This window comes from Semicossyphus pulcher, unplaced genomic scaffold, assembly GCF_022749685.1.
Source record: "Semicossyphus pulcher isolate SPU_LCO1_2020_fin unplaced genomic scaffold, fSemPul1.0.p SCAF_5, whole genome shotgun sequence".
NCBI lineage: Eukaryota > Metazoa > Chordata > Actinopteri > Labriformes > Labridae > Semicossyphus > Semicossyphus pulcher.
The window spans coordinates 31,253,097-31,276,667 of NW_027211726.1; positions in this window are offsets into that span (position 1 = coordinate 31,253,097).

A 23,571-nucleotide genomic window follows, 5' to 3' on the forward strand; every position below is an offset into this window, starting at 1 on the left:
ATAATACAGTATAAATAAATTAAAGGTTAAAATAATGTAAATCAGACATTTTTATTACTTTGGGGGGTCTGGTTGCATTTGGAGCCGTGGAACAGAATATTACTATATACATATTTAATATATATATGTAATTCCTAATTTGAGTATAAACCACAGACTGTATAAAAAGATGGCCGACATGACAGCTCCCTAAAAGAGAAGCCAAACCCTCTCTATCGCCCCCTGCTGACTGGCTGCAGTATAGCTCATAAAGCCCGCCTCCTCCATGCTAACAGATGGAACATGAGTCAAACTATAAAATTAAAATGCATATTAAATACAAGTTTACCTTCAGTTATTTGATGCTGTAAAAAGGGGGTGTGGCCTCATGATTGACAGCTCTGTTGACAAATGGGGCTCCTGCAGCGTTCTGTTCCCGAGTAGCAGAGTAGAGGAGGAACGGCGAGAGGAGACGTAACTAACACTAACACTACAGTCATTGAACTTTGCATCAGCGTGAATATCTGCTTCAGACCGACACAAGAAGCTGTTCTGCTGGTAAACATGCCGACATGCTGGATCTTTGCTGTTTTTTTCTGTAAGTTAAATGTGCGTTTTTGTTAGCGGAAGAGGCGGGACATTGTTACTGCGGCTCAACCCGCACAGACTCCAAATAACGTCACCAGCGCCAAGATGGCAGCGCCCGCCTCGGGGGTATTTTGGCTTCTAGTAAGTACAATGAGAGATGGAGGCGTCGTCCATCTTCAGTCTATGTTGTTACAGCTGTATCACATTAAATTCACAGCCACTCCCCCTTTAAACACTTTATTATTTCTTTTAATGTACAGTAGTTGTTGCTGCCCGTTCATGCCTGTAACTATAATGTACAAATTTGTACAATATCACAACCTTTGTAGCCTAATTGAAACGAGGTGTAATGAAGCCCTCTGAGTTCATTTATTGAGTCTCTGTTCAATAGCAGCCGGTTCAGGAAATTCAATAGAGCTCCCTCCCTCACAAATAACACTCAGTGTTGTGATTGCTCTTTTATGAGACGCAGGAACACTTTTCATATCTGTGTCAGTCATTCTCTCCTCAAACGGCTTCTTTCTCTCCCAGCACAAATAGCAGAGAGGCCACATGTTCTCCTGCTGCCACACACACACACACACACACACACACACACCGAGTGTCAGAGTGCGCTGCGGCTATGTTCATATTCATTTCCTCCTGATTATGTCTTTCTCGTGTCTGTGATTACTCCCAGACAGCGCTGGGCCCGCTCATTTCAGAATACATCATAAACAATTTACACGTCATTAGTTTTGTTTTGATCATATTTGTTTGACGAAATGTCTCCCTGCATGGCGAGCGGCGGGGTTATTTACCCCATTTAGAGGCCAGAGGAACACCATGCAGGGTGCGTTATGTTGCACTGTGTGATTAATTGTCACGAGCCTGTGCAGAACTTTAAATGAGACTAACTAAGAGGAGGACGAGTGTGTTCTTCTGTGTGTGCTTGTGTGTCGAAAATACTAATGCAGGTGTCGTCCAGCTGCAACAAAGGATCTACTGTACCATTGTGTTTGCTGTGTGTGTGTGTGTGTGTGTGTGTGTGTTTGTGTGTGTGTGCTGACGTCCTGCAGAGGGCAGTAAAACTAACAGCAAACACAGAGGCTGATGTAAGCCAGAGCAAATAACAGAAAACTCCTGTCGTATTAACATGCAGAAACATGCAAACAGAGCATGAAATACCATAAAACATCCACATTGAGTCATTCTGTGTGCGATCTGAGGCTCGAACATACAGTAGGTAATGTCATACAGCAGTTATCAAGTGTCTGTAGTTCGTTTGAGCAGATTCCAGACCTCTAAAGGCCTTAAGAACGATACAATATTCTGCTGAAATAAAAACAGCAGACTGATTTGATTGAGAGTTTTGTAAGTAGTATTTTCCTCTGCGCTCGTCTCACTGGATTAAAGGATGTGAGGCACAGTCAGAGAGAGGTGATGTCAGGTGTACCTCGATGCACCAATCAGGCTTTGGCACCATGTGAATGAACCCTGATGACAGTAGCGGACTGAACAAAATTCAGCCTTGGAGCATTTTCTACTGGAGCGGTCCCATCCCATCAACACTCCATCACCAACGGTAATCATGGGCTTTTTAAACTATCTTTGCATTTTATTTTGTATTTTATCCAGTTCCGCTCTTTCCGTCTTGATTTCATTTGATAATTTCATGACCTCTGACATCTCAGGGACAGATCCACTTGAAGGAGTCGGGGGAGATGCAGCACAACAAGGACGTATGTGGCTGAGCGCATCAGGTCAATGTGCGCTTTTGTGGGCAGCACTGGAAGCGTGGCGTGTGCGTGACGGCTGCGGGACGCGTTCACTTTCATTTTAAATGCATGAAAACAGAAGAGAGTCTGAACAATGCTGGCGTGACACTCGCGCTAGTGCCTTCAGTTACATCACTCCCACTTCATGGTCGGATGCACCGTTCAAAGCCGTCACTAGGGCTTATCCCCCTCTATCACGACGATTTCACTTCTTATTAATCTCAAAAATTCAACTTCTGATAAATCTGCTTGACGCTGTGTCCTGAAAGCCATTCAGCGTTTAAATTTCCTGATTCCTCAAATGCATCAGAAATTATGGATCCGTCCTCCGTTCAACAAACTTATCATGAGAATTTCACTCGGTCGCTTCTCAAGCTGCTAACTGGACTGTAAACGATGCAGTGCACGGAGAAGAAAGTCGTTAAACCTGACACAGCCAACGGTGGCCACAGAGGCTTTTGGCCAAGATTGATATTCATCAAACTCATGAAATGCTCTTATGTTGATGATTTCATGGATTGAATATTTCTTTCCTTGCAAAATATTTCATTTTATCAGGATAAAAACAAAAACTGAGTTTCACTTCGTGTAGGTGCAGATTCTAAGCCAGAGGAGGTGGAGATGTTCTGCTTCCAGCTGCTGATCACTTTCCCACAATCAGTTAACTGGCAGGCCGAGTGAAGCCGGCTGCTGGCAGCAGGTTCAGCCTCACTTTTGTTTTCTGTCTTTATCCGTCGACCGCTCGACAGCTCGTCCAAAGCGGCTGATTCCCTCGTTCCTCTGCGCTGGCATCACATCCACGTTAGCGCTCAGGAAGGCGTTTTCCTGCTCAGTTCACTTTGACGTGGTAAACACTGATGAAAACATTAAAGGAGAAAATCAACCTTGATGCATAGAGACCCCAGCTTCTACTTTTTTTACTTAATACTTAATTGTCATCCAGTGACAGGCAGGTAGCACCCACCCCCTCCCCAGGTGAAGTGTGAGTACACACGTTATTGTGCTCCATTCATGTCATTTACACTGAAAGGGTGATGTGCATGAGTCTCCTGGTTTCCACTTGAATGACAGCTCGAGATAGCTTGTGGCAGGTTTATTAATAACCTGTTTAATTAGCAAACTGAATCAACAGTTATCTGGGGCTGAGGGCGGCTTCACTCTGCCTACCTGAGCAGCGCGACGGCTGCGTCGCTCCGGCTCGCACAGGCAGGGTCTTTGGAGTGCTTTCAGCAGCCGTGTCTTTCACCTGAGTTTGACCTTCATTTAGGACAGAGACAATCTGAATGTTCTGTTTGTATTTAGAGTTTCACTATACAGGAAGGAGTGAAGAGGCGTCTGCTCTACTGTCAATAAATACTACATGGAAATAAAACATGGATCACCCTTCACTTATGCAGGGGTGGTGTCAGGTGTTTTATATGCAGGTTTTGGGGGTTGGGCTTATCAGTAAATGATCTTATTTACACTTGAAATGAACATACAGTGACTTTATCTACCAAACAACTTCCCTGGAAACACAGGAGAATAAAAGCATTGCGTACAAACGAGGGGAGTCTCACCACAGGATGGCCAGATCAGGCTTTTACTTTGAAAAGCCTACCTGAAGTGTTGACATACTTTAATCTACACACCTGTGACATATTCTACAGGTAGAGACATAAATAGTGTCTCGCGGTGCTCCCTGTACAATAGGTGAGCCTCCTCTAGATTTCCGGTGCTGCAGCAGCAGTCTGAAGGCTCGAGCCGGTGACATGCAATGGAAATGAAGTCGTTCTGTGATTGTGTGAACGGGGGTGGGGGGGGAGCCGCCCCAGCACGCCGCAGAATGGCATTCCTAGTTTGAAACTGGGTCACCCTGATGACCTTCAGACGCGGTGGTTTGCCCTCTCTTGGTTTAGCACGCAGTGTACGATGGGCCCTGCCCAGCCCGGGCTTAGTCTCGAGTCCCAACAAGTCCTTTAAAAGTTCGTCCATAAACTCTGTGGGTCGGGGAACCTCGGATCCTTCAGGCAGACCCACAAGTTGAATGTTGTTCCACCTGGAGCGTGCTTCCAGATCGTCACATTTCTTGCTCACAGAGTCCACCGTGGCAGAGAGCTCAGCCATATTAGCTTGCAAGCCAGCCAGCTGGTCGACCTGCTCATTACCCGAGCGCTCCAAGTCCCAAATAGTCCCACTGTGTGCAGCAACTTTTTCCTTCAGCGGTTTCAGAGCGGTCGCTACTTCTTTCTTAACAGACTCCTAAATTATTGACTCGAATTTTGTGACAATTTCAGTCCGTATGTCGTCCATCATTACCTTAATGCAGCGTAGCATGCCTTCGTTAGCATCTGGCTTCACTGGGGACTCCAAGGACTGGCGATGCGGCCTACTGCGGCCAGACTTAGCAGACTCGTTTTTCGCCCTAGAACTCGACATTTATCCGGATTTAACCCCAAAGATGCAGAGTGTTGTAAAAGTAATTCGAACACGTAACAAGAAAGACCGGTGGACAGATGAGCTGCGCTTTTATGAGCTGCAGCTGTTTTAAATGAAATGACTTTTCAGAACTTCAACCTTTTGTCCAAGGTGACAGGTCGTGTTTATGTGACCCATCCAGGTCTGGATCCCAAGTGGACTGCCTTATATCTTTCTATTTTGAAGCGTAGGGCCACTAACCAAACTGCCTCATGTGATGGGTTTAGAGTAAGAACGGGCTGGCTGTTGAAAGTTGTCTGGTGATCTGATGATTTGGCTGTCGTGTCTTTTAATAATGTCAATGGCTGCAATGTAATCTCAAAGAAGTGTCTGAACACATCACAGAAAGGATCCCTACAGAGATAGACCTTTTGACCTTTGTGTTACAGAGGAAGATGAATTTTCTTAACCACAAACAGACGTTACATCGCTCTCTGCAAACACACCAGACTCCATTGATAAAAACAGTGATTTTACCTCTCAGAACACAGAAGTCGCTGGTGTACTGCTGCCTTTATCGATTCGATTGTTATTGTGTGTTATTCAAATATTGCGTTGGATCCAAACTAACCATTTAAAACACAATAGTCACATAATAACACAAAGTGCTTACCTCATCTAACTACTGATGAGGCAGTAGACCTGCAACTTCCTTCTTCTGCGAGCTAAAATGACTGACTTTGTCAGTGGAGTCTGGTGCTGTCATAAAAAAGGGTTTACCTTTAAAAAAATGATAAAGATAATAAAAGATAATTAAATCTGACTTTATTACTTTACGAATACATGAAACAAATGTTCTCAGAGGATGTGGCCTGCTCAGCCGGAGTCTTTCCTCTTACTTTTTGCTTTACCAACATAAAACAAAATCAGAACTTGATGTTAAGAAATCAAAGCACATACATGCCGCTAGCTAGATAGCATTAATGCTGGCCAGGCCTGGATGTGTTGTCACTTGCTTTAACTGTATAAACAGCTTTGGAGGGACAGTTTGTGATTTGCAGGAGGCTGCAGCACAAACTGATACCACAGAAGCAAAATGAGCTGCCAGTGGCAGAGCTTTTCACACTGAGGGATTATGCAGGAGTCTCCAGCTGTACCGGCTCTGTACCTGACTGCCACCTCGTCACCGTGCACCAGCAGCACCCAGCAGCAGGTTCTCACACAGATACATGAACAGACTGCAGCTTTTAAATGATCACTTAGCTTTTGTAGAGAAAACCATTAAACACATTATGTGTGGAGCAGTGTGCACCTCTGTGCGTGCATGTTGCTGTTAGTGTGTTCTGCGTTTTCAAGCTGAGGTACATCTTGAGTTTCATTCTGTGTTCTTCTAAGTGGAGAGCGGGAACAGTTTCTTTTGTGTATTACATCACTGAGGCTGGAGTCAGCGAGTGTTTTTGGACTGCGTATTAAAGAGAAGTTACATAAATATACACATATTGTGTCGTCCTTCTTTGTGTGTTGTGTCGGCTGCTCAAGTTTGCAGACATGAATACGCATGGTTGATTGACGCATGTCTGATTTGTATATATTAAAAATAAAGCCATCGAATGAATGATAATCAATAAACAACATCCTGTTAAATTTTCAAAATAAAGCCTGCAGAGAACATTTCACCATTTTAAGGTTTGGGCGTTGACGCTGAAACAACCGCACTTTGGTTTCAGCCTCACTTCTTAGAAAGGTTCAGGAAACAGATCAGAACAGGGTTTAAATCAGTAACTGCTTCTGTAACTTGTACGCTGATTAAATCAGTAATGCAACTGACATAACACAATGAAAAGAGCCTCTTTTAAATAAAGATGTACATATTTAGCTCATGTAACGGACGTCCCTATGTTAGCACATAACTTAAGAATTTAGTTTCATACAGAGTCATATTTTAGATACACAAATTTAATTTGTTGTGGTTAAAGAGCAGCTCCGTCATGTTGTCCTTAGTCTCTTGTCCTCTGCTTTAAATACTGGTGGTGCAGTGGTTAGCACTGTTGCCTCACAGCTAGAAGGTCACCAGTTCAAACCCCGGTTTGGGCAAGGTGGGCCTTTCTGTGCGGAGTTTGCATGTTCTCCTCGTGCATGCGGGGTCTCCGGCTTCCTCCCACAGTCCAAAGACATGCTTGTAAGGTTAATTGGTGACTCTAAATTGCCCAAAGGTGTGGGTGTGGGTGTGAGTGCGAAAGTTTGTCTGTCTCTATGTGTCAGCATTGACTGGCGACCAGTCCAGGGTGTAACCCGCCCTTCGCCCAATGGCAGCTGGGATAGGCTCCAGCCCCCTGCGACCCTGAACAGCATAAGCGGTATAGATAATGGATGGATGGATGTTCTTTCTGCAAAATACGTTTAATCACCTTGTAAAAATCCTTCCAAAGCAGCTCCTCCTTCTCCCTCATTAAAATTCCTCAATCTGCATAGGCCCCGCCCCCTCCGTCGCAACAACAAAACACGTCTCTGTCGTCGTTTAGTGGCAACTTGTTAAACTTAGCAGCTTGAAATGTCATAATCAGTCGTAGTAATGTTAACGTTAGTAGTCAGTAGTCAGTTTGCAAAAATGACGGTCACAGCTGGCTCGCGCATCCCCAAAGTGGTTGCCGTAGGTTACACATAATGATATGTATAGCGTCACCCCGTCCATTAACGGGATTGGCTCCTTAGGTTTGTGACTCAAGGTCTCAGGTCTCAAACCTGCCAATCTGGAAACGTGTTGTTCAGCCTGTCCTTGGTACACTGCAGGTTAAAAGCAGACCCAGCCATGGAGGTGATGCTGATGTTTCCCTGATGTGTCTTGTAGCACATGAAGAAAACCACATGGAGATGTTTACAAGGTTAAACACTGGATTTTACCTGGAGGGGTCTTTAAGTGGTTAAGATATTTTTTAAGTTGTTAATACCACCATCCAATCATCAGGGAAAGTTACACGACCGATATCCAGCTATTCATTGAGCATATCGTCTGCGGGCTGGGCCTGACGGCTGCAGGTGTTGGGAGTTACAACAACACATGACCTGATGACCTCAATGACAATACAACACCAGCTAACACTACAGACCTGTCATTTAAAGACAAATAGGCACACCTCAGGGAACGTTGCATGTGTATGCTAACTGCTAATTACATTTTGTAACTCACTGTTCAGTGACTGAAATAATCGTCCCGACAGTCGGGATGTAGCGATCGCAGCTATTCCACAAATTCAACCGATCCCTGTGCACTCTGACTTTGCAATTTTGTCCAATTGACCAATCACCATATTGATCCCCTTGGGTCGGTGAGAGTATTGTTTACTGTATCTGGCTTTATTGGATGTTTGTCCCAGTAGCTTACAGATGATATGTGATGTCCATCCATCCAGCATCTATACCCCTTATCCTGTTCAGGGTCGCAGAGGGGCTGGAGCCTATCCCAGCTGTCACTGGGCGAGAGGCAGGGTTACACCTGGACAGGTTGCCTGTCAATCACACACAGAGACAGACGACCTTTCACACTCACATTCACACCTACGGGCAATTTAGAGTCACCAATGAACCTAACGAGCATGTCTTTGGACTGTGGGAGGAAGCTGGGGGGATGCAAGGGGAGAACATGCAAGCTCCACACAGAAAGGCCCTCTACGTTCACACCAGGAACCTTCTGGCTGTGAGGCTACATCACTAACCACTGCACCATTGAGCAGCCCGATATGTCAGAAAAAAACATTGAAAACTTTTTTATAGCTGTTGCAAAATCTCTAATTTCAGGCTGCAACAATCCCAGAAAAAGCTGCGAAATCCTGGAGAGACTGATCAATCTTTAATAATACTTACAGATTTTACAGAGTTGAAGGGGTGAGCTGCTCACCTTTAATTAGGCCTCATTATAAATGGATCTATAGGCGAGGACACACAAGGATGAGGTTAGGCTACATATTTCCTATGTGGTGTTTATATTCGTGAACACGTTCGACAAACCTCTATAATTCCCTATATAACGCACACACCTGCATGTTTAGCAGCAGCTCTTTATCTCTGTTGACACGCCGACTCCTGAACCATGATGATGCTGGTCTGATGCTCCTGTAAATGAATGCAGACCGCACTGACCGACTATCAGCAGCCTATCAGTTATTACTTCAAAGCCGGGGTGTGAGCTGAGCCGGCTGAAGGTCTCGGCTCCAGTGTCTGATTCAGGAGATCAACCCAAACAGCCCAGAGAAAGGCTGAGAGAGAGAGGAGGGGGGAAGTAAGAGAAGAGAGTGAGAGGGAAAATATCAGGGAGAGAAACCTTGGAGGCCATTTCAATACTTTTCTTCAATTTATCTCCCCCGTCTCCCCCCCTGCCTCCCTCCGACTGCCCGCAGGTACAGAACAGACTTCCACTGAGCAGTTTTATTTGAATAATTCCTTCCTGTTATATATATATTAAAGTGAAATCGGGGGAGATCAGAGAAAGGGGATTATGCCTGAGTGGTAATTTGTCTCTTGCTGCTGTTTTTTCCCTCGCTGGTTGTGCGTGAACAGAATCAGTCTGAGCAGAGCGGAAACACAGTGATGGCTTTAAACACGGAGGTCATTAGTGCACTTAACCAGGCACATTCACTGTCTGTAGGCGCGCAACCGGATTTTAGTACAGGAAGTGTTCTGGTTTCCATTTGTAGTTCGAATAGTATTGACCAATCACGTATCAGCAGGCTTGACCTGACAGACCTGACAAAGCTTCATGTTGTTCCTAATCTGCATCATGATGTTGTTATTCCAGCAAACTGAAGAGCCGTTAATTAAAGTCGATCACAAGAAAATCTGTTTCTGTTTGGGCTTCATCCCGCTGCAGTCAGCCAGAGTGCAGCCTCTGTGTAACTTACTGTTTACAGTGAGACTGAGACTCAGCACAGACAGATGAACGGGCGCTCCTCCGGGGGATGGGACGAACCAAGAGATGACAGCGTTTATTTAGCAGACACATCTGGAGGGAGAATTTACCTTCCCTTTGATCTGAACACACGGTCGCTTCTCGAGCTGCTGACTGGACTGTAAACAATGCAGCGCACAGAGAAGGAAGTCTGGGCTGGAAGTTGTTTATCACTAACTGCTGGCGACACCAGAATGCCTGAAAAATTCGCTGTTGCTCCCAGAGGATATATCATCGTCAGACAATAACCAATGGGCCCTGAGATAGTTTCCTCTTTAAAACTGCTCTCCAATCATTTTTTATAATCAAAAACGGATCATATCACAAACAAAGAACCACGCCTCCTTTTGTGCCACAGAAACATCAAAACCTAATGGAGAGGTTACCATTACATGTTCTTTACACTCATGCTCTTCTGAGGATGAATCCTTTACAGATGCACCTGTCATTTGTGCTCCGCTAGCGCCCCCATCAGGACGCAATGTCAACTAACAACCCAGTGAGCAGATTAATTCTCCTTGGCTCAGTTATGGTTCAAGGGGACGGAGCCTTTCATTTAAACCAAAGATCCTTTCATGCTAAATCATTTGCAATATTTTCAGTTTAATGTTTCCTTTAATGACTTGACTCATATTGAGTATAGATACATTTACCTCCAGGCTACTAGTGTGCTTTTATTGTGTAAAGACAGGAGGGCAAAAGGGTAAAAGACCTGCAGTAAACCTGAGACATTTCATAACCTGCTGCAGGCTGAACCCCGAACGTTTGAGGAAGAAATATTTATCTAAACAAAGGAGATGATAAACATGTTGAAAGTAATGGATGGTTAATGTAACAGCACAGTAAGGTTTACCAGTCACTTCTCATTTAATCCTCGAAGCTATTTCCCTCACAATCCGTGCCTTGCTGAGTGGGAGCAGGACCAGCGCGCTGTTCAAGATCATAAAACGGCAGATTTATCTGGGGGGGTCAGATTGATCTATTAGAGGCCCTCCTTTGACATCACATCCACCATGTCCTGTGCTTATGCTTGCTAAACGCCCGCACTCTGCTGGAGCTTTCTGCTGAAATAAGCAGCGCTCGGGCTGCTCGGGGTGGGACAACCTTCGCTGCATCGCGCCTGGATCATCCATAACCATGGAACTGCGGCACTGATAAACATTCCCCCTACAGTGGAGGAAGAGGGGGGGGGGGGGGGGGGGCTTTGGCAAACAATGCGCGTGTCTTTGGGCGCGGGGTAATACATTCATTCAATCAGCCTTGTCAGAAGCGGTGCAGCCCCGAGATGGTATTGTATTTGATTTTCAAACTGGCCTTTGATTGCGAACGGGAATGGCACCCCTGTGACACTGAAAACAAGTAATGCAATTACTCCACTACTCTGTGTTCTGCAGGCAATTAATTCATTTTGATTTGCTGTGTATTTCCTGGGCCTCCTGCCTCATTAGTAATGATTAATCACGGAGTAGCCCACTTGTGTCTTGGGGTTCTGTCTCTTACTTTTAACTGGTGTTGCAGCCATGGCCGGATAATGAGACAATGGGCTCCTGGGCTTGGACATGTAAAAGGCCCTGAATCTGTCCGTAAGCCTCTCAGCTGAGTCGCGTCACAGACAGTTTGTGTCTTTCTGGAGAATCTGCATCTCTTTGCTGTTGTGTTGACGCTCTTTGTAGTTGTTTGTGTCTTTTTCTGGTTGTTTTGCCTATTTTTGATGTCATTTTGCATCTCTTACTATTTGTTTTGTATCTTTCTGTAATCGACATATTGGTAGTTGTTCTGCGTCTCTCGTCAGTAGTTTTGCGTCTCTTTGTGGTCTTTTTGTCGGCCTGCTGTCCTCGGGGTTTGTTTTACATCTTTTGTAGTCATTTGTGTCTTTTCGGTGTTTGGATTTTCTTTTTAGTCGGTTTTGTCTCTTTGCAGGTGTTTTGTCTTTCTGTAGTCTTTTGGTTCTCTGTAGCTGCTGCTTAGTTTTGAGGTCACTTTGCATCTCGTCAGAGTCGTTTGTGTCTCTTTGTAGATGTTTTGTCTCTTCATTGAGAGATGTACATGTAATGTATGTCTCAAGGTCATATTACATTTTACCTTAGTAGTTGTTTGTGTCTCCTGCTGGTGGTTTCGGTCCCTTTGTAGCTGTTTTGTGTCTCTTTTGAGTTGTTTGTGTCTCTTTGTAGCTGTTTTGTGTCTCTTTTGAGTCTTGTTTTCTGTCTCTTCGTAGAGATGTATGTCCTGTTCTGTGCATCTTTGTTGTTATTTGTTCCTCTTTGTAGTTGTTTGTGTCTCTTGCAGGTGGTTTCTGTCTTTGTAGCTGTTCTGTGTTTCTTTGTGGTTGTTTTGCCTCATCTTGTGATTGTTTATATGTCTTTTAGCTGTTTTGTGTCTCTTCGGAGTCGTTTGTGTCTCTTTTGTGTCTCTTGGTAGAGATGTATGTCCTGTTGAGTAATTTTGCATCTGTTGTGGTTTATGTCTGTTGTCTTGACACATCTTTGTTGTTATTTGTTCCTCTTTGTAGTCGTTTGTAGTTGACTTTGCATCTCTTCAGAGTCGTTTGTGTCTCTTAGTAGTTATGTATTAGTTATGTATCTTTTTGGTCATTTTGCATCTGTTTCTAGTTGTTTGTCTCTTTGTGTTTCCTTGTCGCATCCTTGTAGTTATTTATTTCTCTTTGTAGTTGTTCGTGCCTCCTGCTGGTGGTTTCTGTGTCTTTGTAGCTGTTATGTGTTTCTTTGTGGTTGTTTCACAGCTCCTGATGTTGACTTGTGCTCTTGTGATTGTTTTAAATCTCTTGGTAGCTGTTTCGTTTCTCTTTAGAGTCATTTGTATCTCTTTGTGGTTGTTTTGCTTATTTTTGAGTTGACTTTGCATCCTGTCAGAGTCGTTTGTGTCTCTTTGTAGCTGTTTTGTGTCTCTTCGTAGTTATGTATTGGTTATGAATTTTTTTATGGTCATTTTGCATCTGTTTGTAGTTGTTTTTGTCTGTGTGTTTTCTTGGCGGAGTCTCTTTGTAGCCGTTTTGTGTCTCTTTGGAGTTGTGTGTTTCTTTGTGGTAGTTTTGCTTATGTCTTCATGTCACGCTGTTTATGTGTCTTGTTTATTTATGTGAATGTTTTGTGCATCTTCTGCATCTGGTCGTTTTGTGTTGACTTTCCAACGAGAAATGCCCACAGTCTCCTTATATAGAGGCTCTGGTCCCGCGGCCCCCTGACCCCTTGGCCCGTTCAGTAATCCATTGGTGGATGACGCCCTGTGAAACAGCAGAGCGATCTCTGCTCTCCCGGGTTAGGTGTCACATTTTGCAGCATTTAAAAATCAATAGACTTGATTAAAAGCATTGACAAATTTCTCAGGTGTGAAGGCGAGACATGTTTCCAACTGAGCACGCAATCATTTTCCGTGGATAGATTGTCTGAGGCGAGTTTTAATTAAAATTTAAACTACAAGATCAGCTGAGCTAGAAAGCAAATCCAGAAACAGTCGGAATAAAATAAACATGTATTTCAGCCGCTGTGATAACCGGCATGGCGGACGCGGACCTGATCTTGGAGAAAGATTGTCCAAGCTTTCCAGCAGCAGCAGCAGCAGCTCTCCCTCCTCCTCCCCTCCTCTCCGCCCGCCAGTGGTCTCTTTCCAAATGGAAGGCACAGGGTGGGAGGGAGGTGGGGAGGAGGAGGAGGCGGCAGGGAGAGTGCAGAGAAGAGGAAGTTATCACCAAATTGCCATATCTACAAAGCTCTCCCTGCACGCCACAGATTTCCCCTCTTTAATCTGACACATACAGTCTCATGCCTGCTAAAACCCTGCAAGGCGCTGTGAAGCTCAGCATCCTGGGCTGAAAGAACACGGCAGCCAAGAGAGAGGGGAGTCAGAGGGAGAGACGGAGAAACAGAAAAAGAAAAGATAGCGTGTGTGTGTGTGTGAGAGAGGGAGAGAGAGAGAGAAAGGGACCATTTTATTTGTTCTTTGGAGCAAACATGCGCCCGGCTCTATGAAGGGAGTTAAATCGTGGAGGTTAATTGAAAAATGAGATAAACAAAGGCTGTGAAAAGCAGAGGGAAAGATTGTGGCTGGCAGCGCAGGCGGGCCACCACTGAACCTCCTTCAGACTGTGCAACCCTGATAAAAAAGCACAGTTAATTGTCTTGCAATTTCTTCCACTTAATTTCAGTCCAATTAGAGAAAAAATAGCGAGGAACTGTCTCCTTCCTTTCATTGCTATGCACGTTCTGTACCGCCATAGAAAATAACTTTAATGGGCGGATCTTTCTGCAGACAAGCTTTCATTTTGTCATGAAGTCATGCTCAGCAAAGATGTTCCTCTGTCTCCACCAATGCGAACATTATGTGCTAAACAATCTTCCTTTCACTTCGAACATTTTCTCAGCATGGCGAGCAGTGAATTCTCAAAGTCCGCCTGCGTGAAGTTCAGCTCATTTGGTGACTAATAACTCCCTCGTGAATAAATGAGGCGGCAGTGTGGGAGCCGCGCCGCTCGTCTATCACTCTTTACTGTAGAGAGGATCAAAAGCAGTCCATTTGGTTGAAGACCCCTCTTTGAGGTAAGAGGCAAATTGAAATGTCAAAGCACTTAAAGGTGAGTGAGTGACCTGTGAGATCACAGCGGTGAGCGTTCTGCATGGATTAGTTGTAAGCAAATTTCAAAATAAAAAGATGAGGCCTGCGCGTGAAGCATCGCAGCAACAGCACATCATCTCCGTGTTTGTCCCGTGGTTGGACTGATCGGGTCGGGGAACGTAAAGAGCCAAAGACACTGAAACATCGTGGATCTGTCCCACAAGTCAGAGCAACATTTGTCTTTATCATTTAGATGTTAGCATTTTACTCCATATGTTTAGATAATGATGGTGCTTTTTTAAGGCAGCATCAACAGATTTTTGGGCAGCAGAAACAAAACACTGACACATTATAACTTTCATATGCTGAACCTGTTTGTAGACAAATGCCAGAGTCCAACATTCCCTCTCTTTTTGTTCTCTTTAGCTGCTGATAGCTGCTCCGTGTTCACCATCCACTCTCTAACAATGTCCGCCTGCTATTTGTTACAAAGCAGGAAGTGTACAGAGGTTTTTCACCCAAACTGCTGCTTTCTGTTGCTGGAAACAAGGTAAGGTTATGGTTCATAAATAAAAAAAATAGCTACAAGATGTAAAAACACACCCGAGCTGAGGGGTGCTACAGATTGAATGCAAAGCCTGTAAAGCCAGAGATTTACCTGCTTTAAACTATGAGCTCATGTGTGCATGATGGCTTTCCTGCGTCCATTTGGAGTGTCAGCGGTGCATGTCCTCAAAAATGAACCTTTATGCAGTTTGCACCTGAACAGAAGGGGCAGTGTCGAGGCAGAGGGGATGTGACAGGGTCAACACAGCAGCAGTGACAACAAGGGCAGAAGGTTCTGTACGGTGTGTCGTTGCCACTGCACAGAGACAAACATGCCTGTCAAACAGCTGCAGACAGATAAGTTCTGTTGTAGAAGTTGACGTGGAAACCTGCAAAACTAAATGGAAACAAGTCCGGGAGCGTTACGTCCGAGCACGGAGGAACATGTTGGAGAGACGGAGCGGGGACGGAGCAGAAGGTGTGTTCTGTCCACCGAACACACAGAAGCTGTTTCTGTTTCTGCCGTGATCTCAGAGTGAACATCACAGTAACCTCCTCGAGTGTCTCCATGTCTGTTGTTTACATCCCGCACATACAGTAGTTTCATACAGCCTGAGCTCTCTGGTGCGCCCTCTAGAGGTCTCCTCCAGTAACACACGTAGTGCAGAGACAAGTATGTCAACAATTACGTTCATGACGCAGACGGTTGTGTACGCGAACACAAGGTTAGAAAGAAAGAATATTTCTGACCTAAGAAAGGTTCTGAGGCCAAGTCCACACATACACGAGCACTTTTCAAAACGTATTTTCTTCTCTGCGTTTTCATTCTTTCTTCCACACAAACGCTCTTTTAGGTCCCTGAAAATGGATCTTTTGTAAAACTCCGGCCACGGCGACGACTTTAAGAAACTCCAAACAGCGTTTTTGTCCCGTGACGTCAGGCTGTGCACCATTATCTGCTTTGTGAGGCGTCACAAATGAGGCGACGTTCTTGCATAATGATGGATGTGACAAAAACAGAGATGCTTCTGACCTCGCTAACAGGACTTTTTACATGTTTACACATACTGTTTATGTTGTAAAGTTACTCGTCCACTATATTGATATATCGCCCCCCTTCCTCAATGCGCCATTGCAGCCCGCCAGGTCGTCTGCTGGCAATAGATTTTTTTAAGACTTTTGATTGGCTGCAATTTTCTTTTTCTTCTTTGCTTGACCTAGTTATATCGCCATCTGTTGGTGTGGCGTTCTCATGACAGCGTTTCTGTCGCGTTTTTGCGTCTTTGTTTGGACAGGTTTTTTTTTATAACTTGTGTCGACGGGAGTTTTTTGGAAACGAAGGAGGGAAAATACTTGTGTACGTGTGGACACTGTGACATAACGCACTGGTTTGTGGATGACTACTTTGAATGTTGCACTATTGTCTCTGGTAGCTTGTACATATTAGTTTAATGTTTAAAGTAGGCTTGTAGTTTTTAGTTTAATATTTAATGTTTAATGTTTGTACAGCAAAGTTAAACTGGAGTCACATTCCTTGTATGTGTTCTTACCTGGACAATAAAGCTGACTCTGATTCTGATGTTGGTTTGGTGTCAGACGTGACCATATTTGGACGTAAAGGTGGAGCTGGAGAAAGACGCTGACTCTGGCTTTAAAAATAGAGAATTAAAAGAAAATATACAGTCCAGCAAATTGAGCAGCCGATTTACGTTTCAGCACAGAGGGAAATCAATGTGCTCGACGTGGAAAGTAAAGCCTTAGACTTTTAAAACACTGAGGAATAAAAATCACAACAACAAAACGATGGTTAAAAAAAGGGACGAAATTTGATTAAATTATTGAAATATTTCTACAGTGCAGATTATTGTGCAGGACATGTCAGTGCAGCAGAGAGAACAATCAATGGCAAAGCAGAACTGCAGAGTTTTAAACTGAGGTTTGAAAGTGTTTTTATTTCTACCAGCAGAAAGCAACCGAGAGATGTAATTACCCTGATCTTTATATTTATCAAGGAGATCAGAAACTTATTGATTGACTTATGAACCGGCAGCAGAACTTTAAAAGCTCTTCTGTTCAGAGTCGGTGTAAAGATTAAGTACAGGAGAGATGTGCGTGGTTCTCCTCACGACTCTGACAGCAGCGTTCAGGATGAGCTAAAGTTTTTGGTGTTTATTTTTAGAGCAGACAAAAGCTGGTTACAGACGTCGCCCTGCTGGAAGTGAAGGCCTTTCCTCTCTGATGATTCATCATTTGAAACAAACAAAGCAAATAAAAGAGTTATTATTTAAGTTGAAATGACCCCTGTGAGTTTTCCAGAGGTGACAGCAGTAATTGAAACACTGACAGAAAGTACGGCCGAGTGTTTTTCCTCTCAGTCTGAGAACAACAGACTCCACCTCGCTCTGTTTCTCGGCTCGTTCACACAAAACTTCACAGATAAACTGTAAGTTTGAGTGTGACACTCCAAAGCGTCTGAAAATAAAATGCAGAAGAAACCAAACAAAAAGGGAAATATCTAAATTTTAGATTTGTGTCTGACTTTGAAGCCTCATGCCTCACGGACACCGCGGCGTGATTAGCATATGTTTCCCGCACACAGAATGAATCTGAGGGGAGATATACATACATTAGGAGATGTCCCATTAGCAGCCCGGCAGAAGGGCTGATTTATGTTTTCTGTTGGCATCACCTGACAGGGACATTAGTGTTACAGATGGGGACAGGTGACGTTGTCAGGATCATCAGTCTCCAGGTGACGCACTGCCAAAATGATGTGAGAGGAGCAGGCAGCGAGGATTATGGGTAGCTTCAGAGTTGGAAAAAAAGCTTTTGCGGCTGCTCGGCTGGCGTTCGGAGCGGCTGCTGGAAGATTACCTTGTCAGCATCAGAGGAAAAACACTCCTGCACAAAGACAAACGACGATTCAATAATTCTGAATGCCTGAACGTGTCTCTGTGTTGCAGAACTCAATTACAGCGATAAAGGCCACTAATACAAGTTCAGTGGTACAGATGCTGAAAGATTTATCGCTTCGTGTGGGCTTATGACTTATTCATGGCCTATTATACTTTATGATTGCTATCACTTTGGCACTAAATACAGTTGACACCATACAGCACATACTGTATGAAAGGACAGTTTGAGTGATCGGGACAGATATATGATCCAATGGGAAACAACTCGTGAAGCAGAGTCAGGATTCACAAAAAGAGGGACAAAAATCGATTTATGTTTCGACCAATTCTGCAGCGTTTAAACTCTCAGCTGCCTGAACCACACCTGCACATGAGACGATAACAAGGAATCAAAGACATCCACAGACAGGTACTTCCTGTTAGATTAAGGTGGACTGCTAATGTTGGATCGGCAGAAAAGTAGTTCACAGAGAGAAAGCCGCATAATTCGATTTTTTCAGTGCAACAAAGTGTGACATTTTATCACCTCATAGTTGCATGAAGTTCTCCTTGACGATCTGCAGCATTGGTTGTGCACATGCAGGGCTCCGTGGTTAACTTAGCAATAAGAAATATGTCTAGATATGATTCAAAATTAAACCATCGAGTAAACACAGAGATAGTGCCTAACCGCTTTTAAAGCGTGCATGTATGTGTGTGCATGTGTGTGCCTTTTATCCTGGATAGTCCCGCCCACCTGTGCTGCCGGCAGGAGAAGCCTGATTGGTGCCAGACCCAGACAGCGCACCAATCAGACGCGACCAATCAAAGACTGAGCCTTGAAGAGCTTGAACGATCGTCCGTGGGGCGCAGCTTCTGACTGAGATTAGCACGCCTCTCGGTAGCTTTGGTTGTTAGCTAATTGTGTGTTGCTATCGTGTCTTTGTTCACCAGCAGAGACATTCACTTTGTCCCTGGACTGGGCCAGGTTAGCATGGCACACACTCACGTTAGGATTACATTTGTTTATTTAGTTAGCTCGGTGTTATTTCTATTTCTGTTAAAGAAAGAAAGATTAGTTATATTTAGGTACCAAACCACTGTGTTCATGTGGGAAAAAGAACATGGTTTGGGTTTAAATAAATAGTAATGTACATAAGACGATAAAATGCTGTTAGTGAGGTAAAGTATTTGACATTGTACATTATGTAATTAACGTACCTTAAAACATAATTATATCTTTATTTATATAGCACCTTTAAAAACTAAAGTTTATGAGGTGATTTGACAACCGACTACATGAGGTCAAACTCAAGCTAACACAGCCAATCGAATGACAGATGATCGACTCAAAAGAGCACCACTCACACAGTGCAGGTAAAAGAGAGAGGCACCGTTTAAAGTCCAGTCCAGGTACGATACGCATCACAACAATAATCCAAAAGGGGCAGGCAAAAAGGCAAAGTCAAAGGTCAGGCTAAGGTCAAACACAAAATCATTCACCAGGAAACTGCTGGACCGAGGCGACACGGAGGAGCACAACGAACTGGCAGCGAGAGGGAAGACGCACAGAGTGTATGTACACAGGTAATCAAGGGGAAACACGACACAGGTGAGTGTAATTAGGGCGGGGCTGACACGTGAGAGGGGAGACACAGGGATCTGAAAGGGTGAGTTTCAAAATAAAACAGGAAATGAATGAAAAGAAACAAAAACATGACGGCCTGTGTCAAGTTAGTGATTTTAAAAAAGCAATATTCATTCGTAACACCACAGTATGTCAACTTCACAAAACACAACCGTATAATAGTCAAGAGAAACGGTGACAGTGCATGAGGGGAAAATATTCCCTCTACAGAAATATGCTAAAAACTGTGACCACTGTCGGGCTCATCAAGTTTCAAGAATGTACCTGTAGCTGGGATTACCCAGTCAGTGAGTACATGGAGTGTGACTAAACTGCTACTGCACGCACGTCAAAGGAAACCCATGTCCTTCAAAATAAAAGCATCGCATCAACTTTTTGCCTCAACTTTGTTTTTCCAAGCACACATCGGCGACCCACTTTTGGGTCCTGACCCACCAGTTGAGAACCACTGATCTATCATATGTTTAAGTTATGTAACGAATGTATGCTTCAATATTTGTAATCAAACCATTTTCCTGCATTAAAGTTTTGTTTGTTTCACATTGATCCCCATTTCCTTGTCAGCAGACTTCCTGGCAGCTAACACAGAACATAAAACACTCTCATGATTTAATGACATGATTCTGTAATTCGTCTCGACTCCTTAAAGCTCAGCACGTCGAGCGCTTTGTCTTCTGTTTGCCTGGTGGTCGGCTCGATCCTGAGCGCCTCCTTTCACTGCCAGGGGTCAGGGAGGTAACTTCCATAGTAGCTCACTGTGTGTGTGTGTGTGTGTGTGTGTGTGTGTGTGTGAGAGAGAAACTGTAAAGTGCTTTGGATAAAAGCTCTATAAATGGAATCCATTTAACATTTACTTCTCCACCTTGCTGGCTTTCTTAATGGGAATAATTACATATAAATTGACCCCAGACTCAGCCCCTCTCAGTTACTGCTGCTCCAGATTAAAGTGACCACTGCTTAAGTTTTAAACCTATATTAACCACAGCACGCATTCATGAAGCAATTTAGTGAGAGAAATGACTTTACTAACGAGCCTCAGTGGAGAAATAAGAGTCGTCATTTTCAGAATTGTCTGATCATGTTCCTTTATTTTAATCGAGTAAATAAACGTACCTGCTTTTGAAGAGTCACTTGTGTCAGATGTGTTCAGACAAGAAGCATGGCCAATGTTCACCCTCAGCTTATGCAGAGAATAACTACATCATAATGAAGACAGTAAAAAGTCTGAACGCATGCTCTGTCAGGTCCGTCTGCGAGACGAGACGAGACGACTCTTTTTGTAAAGGAGTTCAGATTGAACATTTCTGATGCAACTTCAGGATGTCGCAAGACACATTTCTGTTTCTCTAGCTGCAAAGTTACATTTGCACAAATGTGTGTATACGCTTGATTCACACTCGTGCATTCATAAGGGCAGAAATATGTGTTAGTAGAAACAGAATTTGAATTATTAATATTTGAATTCGAATTGTTAGCCTTGAATAATTGCACTGAAAATCTGAAACTGAATGTAATGATCTGAAATTTAATTCAGATCATCTGAAAATTCAAATTCAGTTTACTGAGACACACATCACTGATGAGGAAAAGCAATCGAGTGCAGATTCACAGCACTCCTTTTTGGCCAATCAGCATCTTTGTTTTTATCTTCTGGAAGCTTCCAGAGGTAATGATAGTTATTATATTATCAGTAACAGTTATATTATTATGTTTGGCACCTGCCAGTGGACCTGCCGGTATCTCACAGAAAAAAGGTTTTCATTCATCCAATTAAAAAAGTTTCAGGTGATGGTTCTCGTCTATATTTTATAACTTCAGCAAATGAAAAATTAATAACTTGCCTGAAACAATATTAATATAATCAAACTATGTCCATGGAAACTATTTTATATCACTTGGCACAAAGTACAATTTTATTGTTGAAGGAAGCAATTAATTTAAATTATATATATATATATATGTATATATATATATATATATACACATATATATATATATTTATTTGTGGATTAACATGACAAACAAGATAGTGACATTGAACAGAAAAAAAACAAACAGATAAACAAACCAAAAAATAAAATAAAATAAACCAATAGTATAGAAAAGTTACAACAGTGTAAGTGTTGATATCATTACAGTCTGGGAGTAGAAATTAGACTCAGGTATGGTGTGTGTGTGTGTGTGTGTGTGTGTGTGTGTGTGGCTGGATGTTTGTATGACAGGTTCAGTTTGTGTTGAGGATCCTAGACAGGTGGGGGGTGTGTCAGTTGTGGCACAGAAATAAGTGAATAAATAGATAATAAAACAGAAATGAATAACTAGGTGTGATGTTATTGTATTAGTAATAGGGTAGTTTAATAATTATCATAAACGTTACATATAGTATAATGACTTAGTTTAACCTAATATCATCAGCAAGCACCAAATAATATAACAATATAATGATATCTTACCACAATACGATTTAATATGATATATTGTATGTAATGTGATATAATGTACAATATAGTATTGTGTGTTATGATAATGAGTATTATGATAATTAATCAAAATGTTATACAGCAATGAGGGGCGAGGCCGGACCGGGGCTTCGGAGAGGCGAGCAGGAGACCCCCGGCTACTAGGGGCACAACCCAAAGCCCCGACAGGAGAAAGGCAGGACAGGTCAGCGAGGGCCCCCCCCCACAACCAAACACCCTTTATTTATTTATATTTATTTATTTGTTTATTTATTTTTCTGTGAGCCGTCCTGTACATGGGGCCGCACCCAGGCCCAGAGGTGAATGCTGGCCAGCTGCAACCCCCCCAAAACCGGCCCAAATCTCATGGCCCGTTGCCGTCCTGTATATGGACCACTCCCAGACCCTTGGTGAGGGGGTCTGTCCAGTGAGGGGGCACATGCCATTTTTTTTTTTTTTTAATTCCTTCCCCCTATTCAAAGTGTTGGTGCAGAGGTAGGTATAATTTAAATTATATTTTTAATGTAACCAAAAATTTTTTGATTTTATCAAACAATTATTTCACATTCAAGAAATACAATTTAATAGAAATTATTTTTTATCCAATCAAAAAGCTAAATTTGATAAAACAATTTTATTCTTATTTAAAGTCATAATCTCAGTTTCGTTCTCTTTGGCGGCTCCTATGGTGATAAACGGTATTGCGGGAGCACACTTCCCAGATATCCAGACAGTGCTGCATGTGTGACGTCCACGGTCGGCTCCGGTTGTAACTCCTGATTTTCCTGGCTGACGGTTGCTTTCCTTTTCAGACTGTTTGCTTCATCTGAGCGTCGAGTTTGTTTCTTATTCTTTGGATTTTCACTTCTTGTTGAAGTTGTATCTGTAGTCATCCATCTTTTCTTTGTTTGTTCAGCCATAGTAGATTACTGTTTACTCGCAACGCTTGCAGAGAGCGGAAAATCTATCTACTGCCTCCGGATCGCTGACTCAACGAGTATACAAAAATAAGGCGGTTTAACAGCGGACCTGTTTTTACGCCGGTTACTGCAACATTAAAACAACCACTGGAGAGAGCATCCTGAGGGGGCCTGAACTTGGAAGCCAACGAGCGCAGTGCATCTTGGTTTTTGTAGGATTTCTACCTTTTGAGCAAAAGAGAAAACCGCAGCCCTTTCTCTCCGATGGATCCGGTGAACCGTGCATGTGCTGGCCTTTGCGTAACCTGAAAGTTGTACATTCGTCGAAACGGATATTTCTTAGTTAAGCTCTTACCTAAAAATATTTATATTTAACAATTTATTGAAAGAAAAACTTGAAAAAATAAAACTAATAATGTTCAACTGAACAGATGAACAATTATTAATTATGTGAAGTACAGCTGGAAAATCTTTATTTTATGATGCTGGCAGATAAATGAATTATTCAGATAACTCAAATTCAGTTTCTTCTGACACATATTTCTGCCCATACGTTTACATGGTATCCATGCTGGAAACTTTTGCTTCACTTGTGGTCTGAACACCTTAAAATCTTTGACTTTTCATGCTGTTCGGAAAAGAGACTCAGAAATAAAATATCATAGTCAAATATCATCTTATTAATTCTGTAAATTATTATTATTTTCTGATGTCACAGGTGTCCGACAAAACATGCAAAATATTCTAATATAATCTTGTCATATTTAGTCATTATATATATAATAATATGTAATAATGCAACGATATGTCTTCATGTACTGTAAGCTCTTTGCACTGCCCAATATCCTGCACATCTGTACAGTTTTTAATCA